This window comes from Elephas maximus, chromosome 8 (genome assembly GCF_024166365.1).
Source record: "Elephas maximus indicus isolate mEleMax1 chromosome 8, mEleMax1 primary haplotype, whole genome shotgun sequence".
NCBI lineage: Eukaryota > Metazoa > Chordata > Mammalia > Proboscidea > Elephantidae > Elephas > Elephas maximus.
In genome coordinates this window covers 102,855,439-102,861,131 of record NC_064826.1, presented here as the reverse complement: position 1 = coordinate 102,861,131, position 5,693 = coordinate 102,855,439, and the positions used below count along the sequence as shown (strand labels likewise).

Sequence of the window (5,693 nt, the reverse complement as noted above, 5' to 3'; positions counted from 1 at the left end):
TTTATTAAAAGTGGCATATAAAATTTAGGGAAAACTTTAAAAGTAGAATATTTCCATTGTTATTGATTTCCTTCAGATACCCATGTTGAAACCACATGATATTCTTAACAAATAATGAGTAAATTTTTGATATGAGAATTTCAACTAGATGCATAAGGGGAAAGAAACTAATATTTATTAAAAATTTTACTGGGTCCAGCACTATGATAGGGAGATGGGCCTTATTGTGCATGCTATATGGAAATGGGGGCTGAGGGAGGATAAGCAATTTCCCAAAAGGACACACAGTAAGACGTGGAACCAGGGGAAACAGGTTCTGACTCTGAGTCAGTGGCAACTGGTTTGGTTTGTGTTTTGGGAATACCTATCTTTCAAATAGCTACATTATAGACAACCAGTACGTACAAATCACTGTTTCTGCTCCTTCTCTACCTCTGAAATACCTCTGTCCTTCCACCTTCTCTTCCTTCCCCACTCCAATCCCAATCAGGTCTTTCTGACCCCAAGGCCCCTTTCACCACAAGCTTTCTCAACATTGTTTAAAAAAAATAATACTAAGAGTAAATGCTTACTTAGCATATCTCATTTAGAAATATAGAAGTCTGAATATACAGCAAACATGACTTAAATTTTTTTTGAAGAACACAAAAATTGTTGCTTTATTGTACACCAAATACAAACACAATTCTTAATTAGACTTTTAGTCACTTATCCTGCAAAATATGCCAAGATCAACCTTGAAACACTTATAAAAATCAAAATGTATAAAATATCTCCGCAATTACTCTAAGGACTCCACATACAAATGCAAAAATGGGAACTTGTCAATCATCAGGTCAAATGGCGAGCTACTGATTAAGTAGTAAAAAATGATTTCTGACTTTAAAATTAAATAGCTCCAGGTAAAAACATGTTATTTCCCACATATGCTATCTTTGTATTGTGCAGAGTTTCAAGGCAAAACTGCTTCTGGCTTTATAAACTACCAGAGATGATGACCTGTGTGGCTGACTTATCAGTTATCCTTAGCTTCTTTAGGAGGAGGCATATGAATTGGATTCCATGGAAGTGGATTATGAAAGGCTGGTTCTGGGTAGGAATTTCCACTGTAAAAGCCTGTTAGTTTTCCACTGGCATAACCATAGCTCTTTGCAGCTGGACAAGATTTATTTTTTGCATTTTCCAACCATTCCTTAAATTTTTTTCTACTATTTCCGTTTTTTCTTATAACGCAGCTTGCTGCTCTTTTTCTTTTTTCCTTTCGTTGCTCTTCTTTTCACATTCTTCAGAATTTTTTTTCTTTAGCCACTCCAGATATTCCTCTTTTGCTTTTTCTTACAAACGTTCTTTCTATAGTTCCTTTCCTGGTTTTTCCTTCATTTCTTTCTTAATTTTTTGTTCCCTAACTTTTCTATTCAATCTTTTTCTGAACCCATTCCCTGTGCTTTTCTTCAGCAATTATTTTTCTTTTTTCACGTTCTTCCTTTTTTTTTTTTTCTTTTTTCTAGTTGTTGATTTAATTCCTCTAGAGCTTTCTGTTGCAGACAGTCACATTCTTCTTTTTCTTTGCCAACAAACCACAAGTCCCATGGTGTCAGGCTGCCTTCTGGTAAGTACACCTGTTTCTGTTCTTCTTGGGTATCTTCTGATTCAACCTCACTGGCGCACGCCTATAACTCCATTCCTTTCAGGCTCGCCACCTTGGGCTCTGAGGAATGATCATCTTTGTCCATGTCTTCTTCATCCTCTTTGTCACTGTCATCCTCACCAAACAGGAAGCTCTGGTGACCGAGGGGAGACAATGGTGAAATGAAAATGATGGAATTGCTGCAGCTTGTCAGCAGTGACAGAGAGCCCACGGAAACCGTCATCACCTCCACCCTCTTCCCCCAGGCACCTGGCATGAGGACGGAGAAAGAGCCTGAGGGATATCAAGTTCTAGGCCTACAGTCTCTGCCGGAGTGTGAAGACAGAGAGAAGTAGCCCCCAGCTGCCCCACCACCTACATCTGGCCCACTACATGACTTAAAATTAAGCACAACTCTTTCCCGTATACTGGAAAAAGCACATATTCCCAGAAGAGAGCTGAAAAGAGTTGCACCCCTGGAACTTTACGAGAGTTTCCCAGGAGGCAGGAGATTGACATAAAGTCTGGGGAACTTCCTGAGGAGAGCAATAGGTGCCAGAAGACATGCTGAAACATTTAGGAAAGGAAGTATCCTTTTGACCAACCACTCAGAGGCTGAATAGTCTAGTAGAATAGTTGGAGGCAACCAGTTTAGGGCCCCATCTCCATTGTACCACTCTCTAACTCTGTGACTTTGGGCAATTTCTTCACCTCTTTCATTAGTAAAAAGAAAATACAAATACATACTTTGCAAAGATGGGAAATTTCAATTAATAAAGATTGTAAAGTGCTTGGCACAGTGTCTGGTGTGACTGTTTAAAACATGATTTTCATCATTCTAAATATTAATTGTTAAAGTCCTACATAAAGAAAAGGGCAAGTTGTTTACCTGCCCTTCACACAGGCCCCTTGACCGTGCTTCAGCAAAGATTTAAGTCAGCCTCTGGTTTGGGCTTGGTAATCAGCCTGGTTATAGTCCTTCAATAGGACTATATTGAGCTAATGTAGCTGTAGGAAAATTCATCTAGGTAGCTTGTACCAGAGTGTCTCTTGAAAAGAACCAGGTCTTTGTTTAGAAAAATGCCCTAATAAATTGTCTATAGTGGAAAGGGTAAGATTCTGGGAGACAAGGTTAAAAAGAAGGAACAAGCAAAGCCTAGCTAAAAAATGAATAGGAATTTAGAATTGAAGGAAGGCAAACTAGAGAACAATGAGAGAGAGGAAAGGAAGGAAGGGGGGTGGATGGGGAAAATGAGAGGGGGAAGGAGGATAGGAGCAGGGGAGCGAAAGAGTGGGAGGAGGAAGAGGAAGAAGAAGAGGAAGTAGAAGGGAAATGAGAAAAGAGGGAGAGGGGCTGGACCTGGTATGGCAGAGAAATGTGGACAGTAGGAAATTCCTGGCTTAAGAATTTTTAAGAACAAGCATGCCTAATACTCTATCCTAAATGTTTTGCTGTTATATATAAACCTTCTCCTATTGCCTGCAGGTCTTTATTGAGGAGCAGTTCCTTGTGGGGGTAGATTGAGTTCCTTGAGTGAATAAAGGGTGTGTGTGGGGAGTGCAATCAAGGAAAAAGGATTGAGTTCCACATCTAGGTCAGCACAGAGCACAGAGAAAAAGGCAGCTGTGGGAAGCAAGACACAGTGAGGTCAAGAGTTCATCAGGAAGAAATGACCATGAGAAAGGGTCTGAGAATGTGTGGAAATCTGAGGGATGGCATTGGAACCTTCCAGGAGATATGAAATGGGGATTGAAGCCATTTTATTTAAATCTCAAAGGACAGCATGACCTCAGAGACAAGGGTGACCTCAGCTCCCATCTGATTTACATTAGTGTTTCCAGATCAGGGGGCAAAAGATAACAATACACTGTGATAAGTGGGACTGTATAAGGCAGTAATTTTCAAAGCTTGTTTGTTTTTTAGCAGAGAAGCTTTTTCTCCAAAATGAAACCTTTCTTGGAAGTTTAATGTGAAAATAGATAAAAGAATATCTGCTTAGCTTGGGGGTGTGTGTGTGTGAAAGAGGGAGGAGGGAGTCCAGCCTACTTGCTTCCTCCACTCCCCACTTTCTTCTAACCCACCAAGCAGTTCTACCTGTAATAGGGGTCTGTCACAGTTTAAAGTCACACAGAAGGTACATTTGGTTGTTTTTCAAAGATGGAACTCATTAATTAAGCAAGAGAGGTCCCGAATCAGACTGCCTTTGTTCCTTTTGAGTCTAGGTAAATTAACTTAATGAGTTTTTGTTCTTTATCCATGTTGTTGCTGTTAGTTGCCATCAAGCTGGCTCTGACTCATGGCAACCTTATGTATAACAAAACAAAATATTGCCCAGTCCTGTGTCATCTTCATGATGGTTGGTATGCTTTGGTGCATTGTTGCAGCCATTATGACAATCCATCTTACTGAGGGTTTCCCTCATTTCCCTTGGCCCTCCACTTTACCTAACATGCTGTCCTTTTCTAACCCCATAGATCACAACAAAATATTGTCTTTATCTATAAAGTGGGCATATTAGAAGAAAAGACCTTACAGAATTATTGTGATGATTAAATCAAAATAACACCTGCTGTATAAAATGCTAGCATGGAATACTCAGTAAATGCTAACTATGATTATAATTTTAGTATACTTTCTTTGCATGGGAATCATGCAGATATTAGATCGTCAAACTGTTTTCAGTTTGCCAATTACCTACAAGAAGTCTTGGTGGAGAGCGAGGAAAGAATGGTCTAGAACAAAAGGAAACTACTTGGGAGACAGGCCTGGTGTGGGATCCTCTGGGGATGCCTGAGACAGACAGAGCTTTCCAAGAGAGGAGAGTGAGGGAGGCACCAAAGAGGAACGAAGGTTCTCCATCCCATTAGGGCTGATCCTTCATTAGTCAAACAGAAGAGTAACTAACCACTGACACCTCTCCAAATCAGATGTTCATTATAGCACACAACAGAAATTATTCCATCGATGGTTTAACTCTTAAGTCCATTTGATTGGTTCACTATGAACCATATGCTGACCTTTCTTAGTATCTTGGACCAAATACCTTAATTATCCTAAACAGAAATAAAGTGGCCAAAACATCAAACTACAATATCCCAGAGGAACACGATAACTTGAGGCAGAGGGACATGGTATCTTGAGTCAGAAGGCAAAAGAAAATATTAATAAGAAGAACATATTCACAACTCAACTTCAGCTTTATTCTAACACATGGAACCAGCAATTACTAGGAATCTAAAAGCTCCTCACAAAACATAATTTTCTCCTATGCCACTCTGCAACATTCTTGCTTATACACTGGGATGTCTGTGTGTGTGTGTGATCCCAAAACTTAAAAGGCAAGTACTATCTGAGTAAAAGATCTTTTAACAAAGTCCAAAAGCTGAAATAGTGCATATTTTCTACAACCAAAAAAATACATATTTCTTGGAATTGAATTGCTTTTAATAAAATCTATTAGCTTAATCATTTTCTATAAAAGGAGATGTTAAAAAGTAGAGGGAGTTTAAAAATGATTTATAGAGGCTCATAAAACAATAAATTGTACTTTGTAGAATGCAGAGAAATGAGAGAGAAGTTTAGCTTTCTTCTATTTACAGTAGCCATGTGTAATCCCAGCCAGAGTCCAATCCTGCACAATTCACATTGTTCCAAAGCAGCTTGGGTTATTTAGAATTGTAGGGTAAGTATTTGGAGACAAAGTTCGGAATCTTGGAAGAACTGAAATAGAGTAGCATTGCTGATGCATTTTTGGAAAAAAAAAAAAAAATGTAAGGAAGAGTTTGGCAAAACAGTCCCAGTAAGACTCCAGAGTCCCTGGCATAGGGAGCTTGGGCAAATAGAGGAAGAGAGTTAAAAGCCTGAAGGATAATGAAGCGTAGCCTTCCCTTGTGGAACCAAGGAATGGTTCCATATGCCTTTATTGGCAAGGAAATTTCTAGAAAATCCTGTTATCAAGCATCAGAGAGTTTGGACAGAGATCAAACGAATTGCCCAAGGTCTCACACTGTGTCAGGGCAGACACAGAGTTAGAACTCATAGCCCTAAAGTTTTCAATCTATTGCT

General features: G+C 39.3%; 1 pseudogene; it reads right to left on the bottom strand.

Annotated features, from left to right (window-relative positions):
* Nucleotides 1-741: 741 nt before the first annotated feature.
* LOC126082273 (coiled-coil domain-containing protein 34-like) lies at nt 742-2,255 on the bottom strand (annotated as a pseudogene).
* Between the last annotated feature and the right edge of the window lie 3,438 nt (nt 2,256-5,693).